This window comes from Passer domesticus, chromosome 2 (assembly GCF_036417665.1).
Source record: "Passer domesticus isolate bPasDom1 chromosome 2, bPasDom1.hap1, whole genome shotgun sequence".
NCBI lineage: Eukaryota > Metazoa > Chordata > Aves > Passeriformes > Passeridae > Passer > Passer domesticus.
This window is the reverse complement of record NC_087475.1, coordinates 55,828,125-55,844,728: the sequence shown is the minus strand read 5'-3', so window position 1 is coordinate 55,844,728 and position 16,604 is coordinate 55,828,125. Positions and strand designations below refer to the sequence as shown.

The window sequence follows — 16,604 nt, the reverse complement described above, 5'->3', positions numbered from 1 at the left end:
TGTCACTGAACACCACCCTTTAAGCCCAGCCTTTCAGCCGCTTTTAAATCCGCCTCAATCCTCATCCAACCCACACATCAACACCCAGTCTATGAAAATCTTATGGGAGACAGTGTCAAAATCCTTACTGATGTCCAGGTAGACAAAATCCACTGTTTTCCCTTCAACTATCAAGTCTGTAATTTGATCATAGAAAGCTATCAGGCTGCTCAAGCATCTCGCTTTGGTCAATTCATGCTGAGTTCCTGTTACCTGTCTTCTTGTGTGTGGAAATATTTTCTAGGATTAATTGGTCATTCACCTTCCTGGGTATCAAGGTAAGGTTGATGAAGTTCCTTGAGAATCGTTTTTGAGAATAAAAGTGGTATTTGATTTCCTTCAACCTTCCGGCACCTCTCCTAATTACCACAACCATTCAGAGATGGTCAACAGTGGCCTTGCAAGGATATCAGTCAGGTCCATCAGTACTTGTGGGTGTATTCCATCAGGGATTATGGATTATATAGACATTTTGCATAAATATTCTGTACCCTGATCCTTTTCAACCAAAGTAAAGTCTTCCAGCCTTTGTCCTTGGTGTCAGGCCCCTGGGATTCCTGAAGACTGATCTTGTTAGTAAAGACTTAGGCAGAGATAGCATTCAGTATCTCAGCCTTTCCAATGGTCTGTGTCACTCTTTCCATTCAGCAGCAGGCCTACATTGCTTTTAGAGTCTTCCTTTCATCACCTATGCATTTATAGAATCATTTCTTGATACCTGTGACATTGCTGGCCAGATTCAATTACAGGTCTCTGACCAGAGGGTCAGGAAAGTATGCCCTGACAGTCTCTGCACTTTACCTAGGTTACTTGTCCTTTCTTCCATCTTCTGTACAATTCCTTATACATTTGATTTTTCCCATGATTTCCTTATCCAAAAGGCCTCCTGACTTTTTTTTTTTTTTTTTCCAAATTCTTTTCTCTTTTAGATGGAATATTAGTGAGGTGGTGATTACTTGGTGAACATGAATAACTTTTCTTAGCCCCTTCTCTATTCCAGGGTCTTATCCCATGGGAGTCTTTCAAGAAGATTCATGAACAGGAAGTGATCCTTCCTCTTCTGAAGGGATCCTCCATCTTCTGAAGTACAGTTATTTTTTTGATATTTGCTCTCACAGAATCCAGAACTTATTACTGAAACCAACGCTTGCCTTCATGCCACCAACAAATCTTTAAGGGGCACAAATGTTTCTAAATACTAACCATGCAGTCATCCTTTCTGTTAATTTACTGATCTACTGATAAAAATAATTATTTTGATTAGCTTAGAGGCAGGAAAGGCGCAGTTTTGAAATATCTTTTCTAAAGATGTTATCTAAATTGTCAATGGAAATTGTAAACTAAGCATTAACTTTTTCTGATTGACATGAGTCAACCTGTAGTTTCAAAAGTTTAGAGTTGGGAAAACAGGTATATTTTGCCTCACATTTTAATTGGTAATATAACAAAGTGTATCTCTGCAACTTTATTAGTGGTTACTTTTGGAAGCACAGGTTCATAAAATTATGTTATTCCAATATCTATCTGTGACAATATCTAACCTGTGCAATATTAATTTCAGTAATGTTGAGCTTGCAAATTTTTTGGGAAGAAGATAATGACATGGCTACACACTGACTGGTAATACACTAGGTTGGAAGCTTTGGCTTTGTAAGAGCATAGTTGCCTGTCTCAAACACTCTTCAGGTCACAGAAGGACATTGCCATGAGATAAGCAGAGAAGGGAATGACAGGATGTTTCTAACATAGCAGAGATGAGATCTGGCTACCAAATCCTGGTTAATACACACAGACAACCATTTCCACTGTGGAAATCTGTGTAAAGAAGCAACTGCCAATACAAATATGACCTGTCAAACAAAGATCACCCCAAGTCATGGGATAGAAGATGTCTAAGACCAGCAATGAGCAAGGAAGCTCCCCCAAAAATGCCTCTCTGGATACCTGAAACTTGGATGGAAGATAAGCTACAATAGCTGTGAACTTGAGATAAGATAAAGGTGATACTGTAGTCTGGGTGTTATCTCAGACCTAGGGGAAGGTAACAATGTTGGAGGAGAAGAATGGATCACTTCTAATAGACACAAAGAATGCAGAATTTATGATCCACAAGAAAAGCCAACTGTGCTGAAACCATCTCTGACTGGGTAAAAGGCAACTCTGGCAGGCAGAGATTCTGACGATAGACTCACAACACAGTGAACCAAGCAACCCTCTGACTCAGGAGAGAAATACTGAGCATGGGAATAATTAGTGTTAGAAGTGAGGAAATCATTTAACCAAGAGTGAATTTAACCAGTAGTGAAAACTTTGGGACCCTATACAACTGAGAAGACTAGGGGTGAAAGGGGACCAACAGGCTGGCACTACATCCATGGATGCTCTATCTTCTGCTTGGTCTCTCTGTCTCTCTTGTCTGTTTTCTTTTTAACCCTCTACCTCAAATTCGTTGTTAAATAAAATCTGTATTATTGACTTTGGCAATATGTCTCATTTGCACCTCAATTCTAGCAGGGACATCTCTAAATAATTGAATCTTAGCAGACATCTTAATATTCGTCTGAATATTTTTCCTTGAAGAATATTACAGTGGGAAAAGGCTTCACCCTACATCTGTGTAAAGATATGTAATAGCTGTAGTTTAACAATGGCTTTTTTGTGTTCATTTAGACAGAACAATGTCTTGTTTTCCTTGGTGGGAATTTAACTGGGAGCAAAATTAAAGAAAACTAAAGATACATTAGTTAATGCATAAGTTAATACATAAGTTAAAGCATTCTAACAGCTGTAACAGTAGGAAATCTATAAGATAAAACACAATTGCTACTATTGGATGGAATGTGATTGGCATTCATGGAGTCTATTCCATAGTGTTTCCCAACACACAGCCTGCACCCTGAAGCACGAGCTAAGAGGGATGGCATGGGGGGTGGAGTGAAGACACCATGGACAGGCTCTGGGAAGGGAAGCTGATAGCACCATGTAGTGGATACATGAGCACTGCATCCACTGAGCAAACACTCCAGATTTTATTGACTATACCTGAAGAGCAAATTAGGAAAATTTTACACCAGTTAGTAACAAAAGCATGTATAAATAGAGTCACTCAAGAGCCACCTAAATGTAAAAAAATAGCGTAAAAGTGAATCAAGAATAGCTAGAAATTAAAGGAGTCCAATATAACTTATGGGATCAGAAGAGCTAAACCTGTGCTTCTCTCTCATAGGGAGACCTAATAGTAATAATTAATAATTTAATATGAGCATTAAATTATTATCTTGAGCTAGTTTTCCTTGTTTATTTGAGCTTGTCTCTATATTGCTTCAAATTTGCTTTTGCAGTTACCATCACCAGCAATTTTCAAACCTTATCTATCATAATTTTCTATTACCAATGTGCTTGTTAATAAAGTGTCTTACTCTGTAAACCGTTTAGCATTAGTCCCTCAAGAATGTTAGCAGTTGCCATCTGTGGATAACCTATTTGACAAAAGCAGGGACATCCAGGTTTCCCTTTCTAAACTGTAATAAAGGATTTGATTCTGATTCTCTTGGCAGGTATCCCTGAGCAAGTTAGTTGAATCACCTTCCAACACAGTGGAGCCCCCAAAATGGGACACTAACAGACTGGTCAGGCACAAGCTCTCGGCTTTCCCAGAGCATTGGCAGGCTGAACAAACATAAAGGGTTCAAGGAACCCATCCACTTTTATATGACACTCCTCCGTGCTTCATGTGGTATCCCTAATTCCTAAAAATAATTTAAATCCAGCCATCAAGAAGATGCTCTATAGAAGCACCTTCCTTCATACAGCAATTTCCTTTAAAGTGCTTCTACTTAAAAGAAGCCGTGCTGAATGTGCATTATTTATTTTTTATGTTTACACCAGGGATTGTGGGCATGTATGTAAGTCTGTTTGCTTAAAAACTACCTGTCAAATGTGCCTCATTGTGAAGGATGTCCCTTATTTTAGACTCCAACCTGATGTTATGCTAAATTTATTCTTTTAAATTACTTATATGAGAAATGCTGAATCAGTATATTGAAGCGATTCAAAATGTTACGCTGAGTCTGCTTTCCCTGTAGGGACCGTGACAGTGGGCCTCACTACTGGGATCACATTCACTGCCAACACCCTTCCTCATATAGCTGACAGCATAAGAACTTTCCCACAGAAGATATGTGCAGGGAAATAATACTTTTCAGAGCCAAGTAGGAAGAGTTAACTCCATTATCTTGAATATTTGACAATTCAATGAATCCTGTATCTCATTGTCCCTCCTCTCTTATTTGCCTGTGGGATAAAACTACATGAGTTAATCTTGAACAAATTCTAAATGCTCCTCTTAAAAAAAATTGTAATTTTCTTTTTCTCTGATAAATGAATGCAAGGCTAACCAGTTATACCACCAACACAAGAAATCAGCTGTTTTATGTTGTTTTTTTAATGTAAAAAAAAATTCTTTCAAAAGGAATTTAAAGCCCAATTTAAATTTGGTAAAGATACCAAATACAGTCCTTTACCATCACATTTCTGTAAATAACCTTGCTATACTGTAGATGACTTTGCACAAGGTCTCAGTTTCTTTTCATTGTCTGCCATCTTTTCAATGCTCAGAAACCTAAAAGACGGTAATAATGAAAATACTTTGTACAAAGCCTACAACATATCAAGCATAGTATATTGGGGATTAATTAAATATTTTGCTCTGTGTGTGGTTTTTGTTTTGTTTAAGATGCAAGTGCAGTATCATTGCAGTATCTGCTACCTGTAGCAGCCTGACCATTTTTTATAGCAACAGGAAGATTAATGTGGTTGTATAATAGCCTAATTAAGTATAAATTTGGTTTCTCAGTTGTCTGAAAAGTCCTTGAGGTTTCTGAAACATAAAGATTAAAGAAAGGATTATTCTTTCTGAAACAAGAACTGGAAAATATTTGTTTCACAAAGAAGAATTTTTTTTTCTTTTAAGGAAAAATCAAAAATACAAACAAAATGTCTTTAACAGAAAACTTTTTTTTTTTTTCATTTTTAATGCAGAGTATTTAAGATGTCACTGTAATTCATAGACGTACTTCTTTGGAAATTTTTCCACCCTATTGCAACAATAGAATATGTAAGGACTAGAATTTTTAATATTGAATAATCATTAACATGTACTTATAGTAATTATTCTGGCTAAGCTGTCATTCTCTGTGACAGAGGATGATTTACTGCCGAGAAAATCCAGAGGCATCACTAAATTCTGGAAAAACAAGTAACAAATCATGTACTGAAGTGTAATGATTGGTAAGTAAAGATTCTTTTCATTCTCCAGAGAAAGAAAAATTTGCTAACAAGAAACATTAGCTGCCTTGTAGTTACATACAGACAATTGTTTTAAAGCATGAGATCTTAACAAATGGAATTTCCTTAGCAAGTAGCATCTTTAAAGAATTGTGTGGTTTTTTATGATCTCATTTTATTACGTTTTGCTTCCTGTTGCTTTGTCTTCTTTTTAAGCCCAGGCTACATACGCTTTACCTCAATTTTACCATATGATTGGTTTGAGTATTTTCAGCACTGAAGAAAGAATCTTTTTCTCCCTTTCAACTCCCTCGAAGAACACACCAAACTCATCTTCATTTCAGTGTGATCCACTGCCAAGTAGCCACAAAGGCAGATTTTAGACCTGTCCATCGCATAAGGCAATCTCTTACTGGCTCTATGCCTACACATTTTCATCCTGCTTTTCTCTTCCCTGTTTTCAGAAGTTGTTTGGGTTTTGGTTTTTGTGGGTTTTTTTTTGTTTGTTTCCTTGTTTGCTTTTTTGGGGGAGGGTGAGGGGGTGGTAACAAATGCACAGATTTTTTGTAGACTTTCTGTACTGTGCAGCAAAAACAACTGAAAATTTAGGTTTGCTTCAGTAAATTCTCCACTCTAATACTGTATCTTTGTAATTTTTCCTTTTTCTTTTTTTTTTAATCATTACTACACTGAAAAAAATAGATTTTAGAAAACAGGAAATCATGACCTCAATATAGTACTCTTTTCATCATTTGACATTAATTAGGGCTTGTTTCTTATTGATTGCTTGTTACATTTTCCCTGTGTCATTATTTCTATTGGCTTTTGGTCCACTATGCATAACTTCTTACCACAGAAAATTCTGAAAAGTATTCACAGTCTATCTGCTCATTGTACTACATTTTTTCTCTTGAGTTTTGTCCCCAGAGCATGAACATTTTCATTCTTCTCCTCTCTGCTTCTGCTTTTAGTGCAAATTTAGTACATAGTTTTAAAATTCATCTCACTTATAATGACAGTAAATTACTGAAAAAAATTCTAACAAATAAAACCTTTGGCATTTAATGCTGTTGCTCACAAAAAGCCAGCTACTGCAATTTGAAACACATTAGCTGTTTAACCTGCACTCCAGAAGTAAGCATTTAAAATTATCTTTCATTTACATGTAAGATTTTAATAGTTTTCCTGCAAGACTTCTTTTTTTCTATAAATCTTAGGAGTGTGGTTTTGGTATGAAACAGAAACAAAAGCCTTGCAGTTTATCTGCAATGTGAGATTACCTCTGGCCACATCCAGGTTATTAAAAAAAATTGTTCCTTCTGTGTCTTCAAAATGATACACTGCTATCACGATATTTCATTGTTTCAAGGAATGTGAACAGCTGGTCAGCAAGCAGAATTACATAGGCTAGTTTTCCCTGTGCTTACAAAGTAAAATATAAAGGAGAACATTCCCTTTTTTTCTTGCAGAAGAGCCCCTCTATCAACAAAAAACAAACCAAAAAACCCCACAATACCCCAAAGGAAAAATTATTTATTTAAAATTGTTTAGGCAAAATTATTAGAAATAGGAAACATGGAAGCAATCAAGAAGTCCATGAACAAACAATATGTATATTTTTTTATGCCTGCTTTAGGCAGTTCTTTTCTAATTTTCTGACAGCTGGCTTCTCAAACTCTGCAGTGACATTTTGTTAACAAGCCATTCATTTGCTGTGATGAGCAGGCACAATTTTGATATCCTTTTCACTAAAACATGTCTTATCCGAGTACTGGAAAACCTGTCATCTTCCCCTTACTGAATCTATGACTACTACATGGACAGTAGTTTCACTACTGGAAATTACCCAGATGGACATTTTAAAGAAGGTATTGCAGAGAACAATATATAGAACTTTTATCCTAATACAGGTAACAAAAGGTGTTTGCTTTTGCATTCAGGCTTTCAATTTAACTGTCCCTCAGAGAAATCAGCAGAAGTTGTTCTGATGGGATATAGAACCATAAAAAGTATCCAGAAGAATCTTTCCCCAAAGCTATATGTATTACAGTACCCTTTTTTTATCTTTACAATAGAAGCTGCATCTGGTTCCTAAAACTGTACTTTTAAAACTTAACAATTGAGGTAAAAACTAAAAAAAGCTTTTGAAGTTTATTACTTTAGCTCAACAATCCTTTCAATCAAATAATAGAAATTTACATCCTGTTTTGTTTTGCTTTTTTATTAAAATAGTTTGTCTTTTGTCAGTTATCATCAAAACCTACATGGTTTTTAGTAATAGAAATTGACAACTGTGCAGTCTGCAGTTTTTACAGAAAAAGACTCCAAACCCCAAAACAAAACAAACAGTCTTAACATTGCAAATCTTGTCTTCCTCCTAAAGATCATTTAAAAGTGCTCAAATGAGCATATTGTGTGATTGAAATATAACCAGCTGGGAAAATATTGCTATTTTATAAGATAATGCAAATTACCCTTTTTATAACATAAGACATTCTTGACAAGTTTATTCAGAGTAATACAATTAACATAACCCATTGTAAATAATATATTATACAATTTATGTGTGTTTGGTCTTTATTATGTAAATTTTGTGGTTTATGTTTCTAGAATTTGTCCCAGCCATTGCCTCAGATATAGAAAACTGCCAGCAAAAGTTTTGGGAAAATCTGAATTATCATGCACTGATTTTTTTTTGTTTGTTTGTTTCTAGGTGTTTTTGTTTGTTTGTTTTGGTTTTTGTTTTTTCTTTTGTTTTCTTTTGTTTTCTTTTGGGTTTTTTTGTGTATGGATGGTTTTGGTTCTTAGTTATGATTCAATTAGTTCACTTTTAAAATTATATGATGACTGCACATAAAAATGTACCTAGATGGAAGAAAGACAGACACCATAAAAATATAAATTGTCAGCATAAGTAGCTTTTAATTTTATGATCTTGTACAAAGGTATGTTTTTCCATACTGCATTCCCTGATAGCAGTTTCAAAAAATTTCCTCACAGAGACACAAGAACTGTGATGTGTATATTTTTATACCTCTCTCTTCATAAAGCTATCCCTTTATTCTCAGGTGCCACTGCCTCACTCAGCATCTATGTCATTACATTTTGCCATTACCCAGGGGATTTTACTGCTGCTGCAAAATTGTAAGTTGCATCTTTATCACTATACCTGATAAATGTGTATACTGACAAGCCATCTTGCCACAGTGCAGATATAATTCCACTATACTCACTCTGGTAAAGACTATAACCTAAAATAAAGCTTAATCATATCAAATACCCATTAATAGTGAATGTGGGTCAGAGGGGGAACATCAAAGGTACTGACTATAGGCTAGATATTTCAAAACACTGAGCAAGAATATGCTTCTATTTAATGCTTACTGTACTTTGGGTGAAGATACAAAGCTTAAGTATCCCATTTGAAAGCCTCACTCAGAAGACATACAAAAAGATATCAGTAGGAGTCTGTAGTTTCCAGGTAAAGTTATCCACTTACTTTCAGTCTTTCAAATAACTGAACAAAACTCAGGTTTGTTTGCTTATTGTGGTTTTATTGTTTAGGGTTTTTTAATCCAGTGGTGAACCTGCCTGCTTTTTCAAGTGCCTTTATGTTAAATAAAAATTACATACAAAGAGTGAGATAGACGTCCAGCTCCTTTCTGTGCATGAGTTGATTAAAAACCATATTTCAATTTTCCACTTAAGTGCCCTAACCATTGTGTAAGCTACTAAGTCTATTAGCCTGGTTCCACTGTGCAGAACATAATTCAAGAATCATTGAGTCATACAAAGAAAACATGAAAAGAAACACAGCTGTGCAGCTTTAGTTGCTACAGGCCTTACCAACCTGGGTGGAAGCCTAAACCTAGTGCCAATTCATTGGACAGTTTGTGTTTTAACCAGTAGAATTTGTCTTAAAACTTGTACATTTTCTCCTATTTTCATATCAACTGTTCTAATCCCTACATTTCTTCTTGCTTTTTCCTTTCTTTATGATTTTTTAAAATTATTACTATTTTGCTGGGTCTTGTGCAGTAGCTGCAGTAGAAAAACTGATAGTAACTTCACTATCTTATCATAACATGTGTGTCCATAGCAAAACCTCTTGAGGCAGAAAAAAACAAAAAACATTATTTGCACCATTTTTTGAGTTTCAAACTGGTGATTATTTTTAATAATTAGAGTAGATCAACTCATCTTTGTATATATACACACACATATATATATACACACACAATAGCTGTTTATGAAAGTACCTCATACTAATACAAATTTTGTATACTTCAGCCACATCAGGTTATTCACAGGATGCTGAGCTTTAACCAGCTCAGAAAAAGCCCTGTTACATGTAGAAGCACATCTCAAAGGAACTAAGGAAACTTCTAGCTAAATTGTCTCTCAAATTAACTTTTTTTTTGTGCTTCACTGTCAAGTAACAGATGACAGAAGACTATCAAGTTTATGATTTTGAATATATGCACCTATGTTTACTAGAAAATTTAAATTTGGTCTAAAATCTCCACTGTATGCGAAATTTCTGTGTTTTTTTTACAGTTCTGTATCAATCCAAGTTCATTATTAGTCTTGCTATGTATTTATAAAATATATGTATATGTATATTTGTGATATCTGTTTACTAATAGCCAATCATGCATGCATGTGATGAAATTTTACAATAGAAACCATTTCAGAATGTTGGAAAAAATAGATTTAATTAACTTGAACAAAAATCAAAATAATTTTGTGTTAAAATACATACACAGAGAGTGCACCTTCCATATAAAATAGTTAACATCTGCTACAAACATTAAACACAAAACCCACAAATCCTTCTAATTGTATATCACTACCTTGTAGGGTTCCTGTATGTGACACCACGACTAAGTTATTAAAATCTACCAGTGGAATTTAAATATGTTAGTACCATTAAGACAACTAAACAATTCAAATATGTTTTGTATATTAATTTGTACATCACAGATCATGCTGTTTCTATGAATTGTTTATGGAACAGAGCAGAGGAATGCATGAGGTATATGCAGCTTTAGACAGGAAAAGAAAATGGCAGGAATTAAACACCGTGGAGTACCACACTGAAAAAATCATCCCTGATTGCACAGAGAATTGATACTCTATGGCAATTTATATAAGGACCTGGAAGACTGGGTTTTGTGGTAAGTTTACTAATTCATGTTTTACAAGGACTTCTTTAGCAGTAATTCTTAGATGTCTGCATAGTAAACTTTTCAAATCCAGAGAAACATCTATGCACATTTTCTTACAGTAACGTCTAGTTAACATATGCAATAGAACTGGGCCCTGTAGACACCCAATTCCATAGCAACGTACAGCATTGAGAAGGTAGTGTGGTATCACTACAGGTTAAAAAACTTTTGCTGCTACCTATCTGTGCCTGGCTTTCCCATGCTGCCAGATGATCCATGCTTTTAGGCAAGTGTTGCAAAATCTCATTCTTAGTGTCTACTCGGTTGATGGGAAAATATCTACTAAGTGATACATAAATTCCACAAAAGTGTAATGTCTATTATTTCAGATATGGCGAGTGCAAAATAAGCTGAAAGTGGCTATGAAATAAAATTTTAAAAAAGTTTAGAAAGTTCACTGAAGCTAATTACATATGGAAATTACAGGATCTGAATCCAGAACTAGATTCTTAAACGCTAGTGTTCAGTGCTGCTTAATTATAGGGATGTATAATTGTGTAATCAATCAGCTTTTGACCTTAAACTTTTGCACGCATTTAAGAATGTGTTTTTACAAAATGGCAAATGTTTATGGCTGTCCCTAGTATAGGATGCAAAAATTTGGTCTTTTTCTATTAAACTATGTTTGCATGTTGTAAAATAGGCCAGGACATTTTTCCTCTGCCCCCACAGGTGTGTGAAAGGCTGATTCTCATTTGTGGGAATAGATTTAATTCCATTTCAGAGCAGGGTGGCCTTGACCACATTATTTGCAACAAATTTGTTATTCCCCAAACCACATCTGAGCTCTTCTAGGAGCATGATAGCTGGTGTGGGACAAAATATGCTGAAAAGCATGCAGGCAGTCAGAGAGAAGTGTGCCAGTGTTCAAGACCATGGCTTGACATTTAGGTGTACTGGGATGGATGCAGCCTGAGAGGCACAATCCTGTGAATCTCCTACTCTTAAATAATATTTGTTAATGTTCTTCAGGACCTTATTGCCTATAAAAGACTGTTTGTTTAAGAGAAAGCAATTTGGAGTCTCTTTGGAGAGAGTAGTTTAACAGTCACCCAAATGTCAGAATACTCATCCAAGTATCCAAACGCAGAGCCTGAGTTTTCTTATCAACACCTCTTTGTGTACCAAATTTTCGTGAAGGAGTCCTTGCTTGTGTTAGGGTCTGGGCTCATTCTTCTTGGACCAGCATTTCCCTTTCCTGAAGAATTACAATTCTCCACACATTCAGGGTGTTGGTTTCACCTGCATTTTCCTTGACGCCTGTATAATAATTCTGCTTGATAAGGCCATAATTAAGCAGATTTTTTTTTTAATTTACATGGGAATAAGATGGCCTTTATAGACAAAAAAATGAAATATTATTAAAAATACTTGGATAAAAAGTGGAATATGGAAGATATATGTATTTTAATGACACTTTTCAAGAAGAGGTTTTGTTTTTCTTCTCTTCATCCTCCTATAAATTAAGTGATCTACTGAAAAAATACACCTAAAAATGTCTATTCTTTCCATGTATCTTATGGTCATGTATCTTCAGTCTCTTTTCATTGACTCTGAAATGGAATTAATCAACACAGTTTGTCTTAGACTACATATCAAATTTAAAGACAGTAAATGTTTGCCAAGATAAATCTCATTCTCAGTCAATGATAAATGGAACACCTTAGCCATCATATTTCTTAGTAAAAATTGTGAACATTGATTTAATATGTGCCCATAGCATGTAGAAAGTTATATAGTTTTTATTCATAAATATTTTTTTTCACGTGAAATACAGCACATCTTATAGTGAAGTAAAAAGGGGAAAATAATTGGTGAAATTGCTTTTTTTTTTTTTTTTCTTTTTATTAGGATTTGGAATATTACAAAGGGTACAATATACATATAAAATAATTACGTATATTTACAATTGAATTATTCAAAGAAGAGAAAAGAGTCTTCATAAAATCTGATTAATAACAAAAACTCAAACATCAAAAAATCTGTAAAATTACAGTATTTTCTAACAGATTAAAAAATCCTCAGTTGAAGACAAAATTATATATTTCAGTATATATGTATTTCTGATATGTAGTGTCTATAAAGAGTTACATTACAGATGTACAGACACATCTATAATGTAACTCTTTCAAATAACATGGTGGAACGAAATATTTGTCTTTATAAGAGACCAACTTTCATCAAAATTATTTAGTCCTTTGAATGTTGAGAATATATATTCTGTTCATCTAATCATCTATTTACTTGTTCATTTTCAAAACTCTTGACTCCATTGCATTGTCATAGGAATTTTAATTGCTTGATTTTGTTGATACAGACTGAAAAAAAAAGAATTCAGTATTAAAAATCTGAATGATATTATCAGTTTTCACAACCCCTTTGTTATCTTTCAAAGTAAAAAACCCAACCCAACATTTTAGTGAGTTTCACTAAAATTATTATGTTCAGAATGACCATTTGCTGTCTTTCTTCCACGGTAAAGCCGTTATATACCCCTAAATGTATTGTAAAAGTACACAATACTTAGTTCAATATAGCACCATTCTTGCCAATTAAATATTTTAAATTTGCAGGAAAGCAAATGCTTAGTGAAGCCCTTTAGCTTTGCAATAAATGGGGGGGGGGAACTGATTTTCTGATTGATTCAGGTAATATTAATAAATTATTAATCCTTATGGTAGCAAAGAAAATTAATCTTTTGAGCACAATAAAATTAAAAGGTTTTGGCTTGCCTGATCTCAACAAAGTAAGATGAATTTTTAATACAGTAAATTAATTAGGCACATAATGAGGAATAGAATGCATAATAACTCTAATTCTGATAAATAGCAAAATAGTTCAGATGCTCAAAGAAATAAATGTCATCCATCACAAACACACCTTAAATTCTGTTTGTTAGGGAATATTAATGGTAAGAGAGCTTGCACAGAAGAGTTAGATAAATTCTATTTGCTGATTTTGTTCAGCGCAATTACATTATGTGCTGACCCTCATCTGTAACTTTTTGTGGAAATGATTTTAGAACATTATTCATTTCTGAAGGTGGTAATGTACCATAAAGGATTTGTATTATCATTAAACATACTGTCTACGCCAGGTGTTACATGTTATTTGCTCCTGCCCTGAAGATCATTTAACAGCTTATAAATCTTTATGGCCCCATGAAGTTTTGCTACAATAATTTGCATCTTTAAATAGCTTCTGAATTATGAATTCTAAAAATAAGTAAAAACCAACATTTTTGTTATTAAAGAACATATATCTTCTGTTTTATAATAGCCTTAGTTACAAATGGCAAGCAATACTACTATGGAAAAAAATAAAGTTGATTAGGAATGCAAAACCAATTTTTTCCTAACTTTTGACAGCACAAAAGTATTTCAATGCAGATTAAGTGGTTAATCAGTTTAAGACATGTTCTTTTATGAAGACAGTCCAGGAACTTTAAAGAATTTTATAATTGCATAACTCTATTTCAGTAGAACATCATGGATGCTATCTATAAGTGTGCTTTGATATCTAGGAACTAAATATTTATAAATAAAATCTAATATAACACCTTCTATAACATAAAATGGGTTTGGAATTTAAAAAGTAACTGATGTGATAAATTTGTCATTTACAAATTTTGCTCTGTGTATCTTTATTTTGATAGATAGGTTTATGCACCAGAGAAGGCTACTGCAATCTCAGGGGCTTGTCTTTTTTGGTGCATACAATCTGAACCACCATGGGAGAGGGAAGCTTTGGGAAAAACTGGGCTCATGTATTCAAAGAGCATCTCAGAATGGAATGCTTACAGAACAGTAGAAACAACAGGGATTTTATATCGAGAAGGAAGTTTCCTCAGTGAAGCATGAAGAGAACAGGTAATCATCAGAATTCACGAAAAAATATTTCTTATAAATGAAGAACAGAATTTTACTTTGCAACATTTTCCTCAGCTCTGGTCAGCTTGTACCTCCTTTTTATTACTTGCAATGTCTTGATGTTTCTGATGTTGCTGTCTTAGTGGTCACTTGGTGTTCTGGGTGATTCATGTGCCTACTTTGAACTGCCTTTTCAGCTCCAGCTGAAATTCATGGAGAGTCCCTACTGACTTAATTTTGTACATCTGAGCCCTCCCTTTTCAATAGAAGGTAATGTCAAAATCTATCATGTTTCAGTTGCAATTTTTGAAATTTCTTACACAACGTTACTATGTCTATGCAGATTATGCCCATATATTGTATATGATGGCTAATAGTTATTTATCAGTAAAATAATTTGAAAATAGATGGTGAAAATACATTGACTTTTAGCTTAGTTAATATAAGGTAATTATCATAAACTCCAGTATAAAACTTACATTACTTTCTCCTGCTCTTACTCACGAAGTCATTGTTTTATCTATATTGGCAGTGTTATTTATTTTCTTTACAAACAATATTCTATATGCTCGCAGTAGAAATATTGATTTCCTCATCTGTAATTTAAAGTTTGTATTTTTTTAGATGAAGCTTTCAAAATATTTGGACAGGCTAATTCTTTTACTTTCTATAAAAATTAGAGACTATATACTGCATATAAATTACTTTCTTTAATAATTAAAAAAATAACAGCAACAAAGGCAAAAACTCTGTGTTCTCAGTACCATTAGAATAGCTTATATATATAATAAAATATGTATGTATTCTAAATAGGAGATATGTATTCTAAATAGGAGATGGTCAAAGATGGTGATATGAACATAGGTCTAAAATTCCTGAAAAAATAATTTAGATGAGATTTAAGAAATTTAAGAATTACCAATTGGATCTTCATAACAAATGTCATACATATCACTCCAGACTATGTGCAGAATGCAGTATATTGGGAAATAATTTTATCTATATTTAAAAGTATGATACATTTTATGAGCGATAACAGAGGTTATTCCTTGTATAGTGTTCTGCATAGTGCTTTATAAGGAGTGAATATAAGCTGTTGGTTGTTGTTCATTATTGACAAAAAGCTCCTAAGAAAACAGTATTAAAAATATTTGTTGTTAAAATAATGAAAAAAAAAGAAAGTCTATTAAAAGTCTTATCATGTACTGTTTAATCCTGTTAGTCACAGTAATAAAAATGCACAAAACAGAAGAATAACTTTAAGTCATTAGAAAAGATCTGTTCTGTAAATCCTAATTCTCTGATAATAACCTACTACAAAAGTGGTTTGTCTTTCATATGCCATCTCTCTCATATGGCATCTGTCTATATGTTCATATTCTATTTAAAGGATAAATCTAGTATACAAAGAAACAAAGTTTTTGACTGATTTTCTCTTTTGAATTAAAAACTAATACAAAACTCTCACTTTTTAAAAATTATATTCTAAATTATATATAATTTGTGATTATACATTTCTATAGATCTGAAGTTGTGGACTTAGTATTGACAGCTATCCTGATTAGTTTTATCCTTAAGGTTCAGGTGATCAGACATGAGAACTCATCAACCAGAAAGTTGTAACTAAGGTGCGAGTTTTCCTTGCTTGCTCTTGCCTGATGATTTTATGCTGTTGCAGTCTTCTCTGCTACTTATTGAATATATGTGATCAGGCCCTAAGCCTAGACAGGTGATTTCCCAAAAAAAGCAATGAAGCTGGTAAAAGATCTAGAGAGCAAACGCTGTGAAGAGAGGGTGAGAAAACTGGGATTCTGTAGCCTGGAGAAAGGAGGATGATGGAAACTCTTATTGCTCTGAAACACCCACCTGAGGTGGTAGGAAGGTGATGTTGGTCTCTTTTCCATAGTGATGAGCCATAGAGGAAATGGCCCCAAGTTTTGTCAGGGAAGGTTTAGTTTGAATATTAGGAAAAATTTCTTCACTAAAATGGTGGTCAAGCTGGACAAAGCTATCCAGGGAGTGATGGAAACACCATTCATGGTGTGATGAATCCAGTGACTGGTGTGAGGCTATCTATGACTATGGGCTGTTCAGAAAGCACAGGCAAGGAAGGAAGGAAAGGCAGAAATGCTTTCTACATCAAAACATGGATAGGGAACGAGCTCTCTGAAAAATGGCCATA

At 34.0% G+C, this 16,604-nt stretch overlaps 1 long non-coding RNA gene across 1 annotated transcript in view; it reads left to right on the top strand.

Annotated features, from left to right (window-relative positions):
* The window catches only part of LOC135293941 (uncharacterized), a 73,356-nt gene that overhangs the window by 42,218 nt on the left and 14,534 nt on the right, over positions 1-16,604 (top strand). The window contains exons 2-4 of the long non-coding RNA XR_010356060.1: positions 5,242-5,328; positions 8,394-8,469; positions 14,620-14,692. This is a non-coding gene — a long non-coding RNA (uncharacterized LOC135293941). The remainder of the gene's footprint in view (positions 1-5,241; positions 5,329-8,393; positions 8,470-14,619; positions 14,693-16,604) is intronic.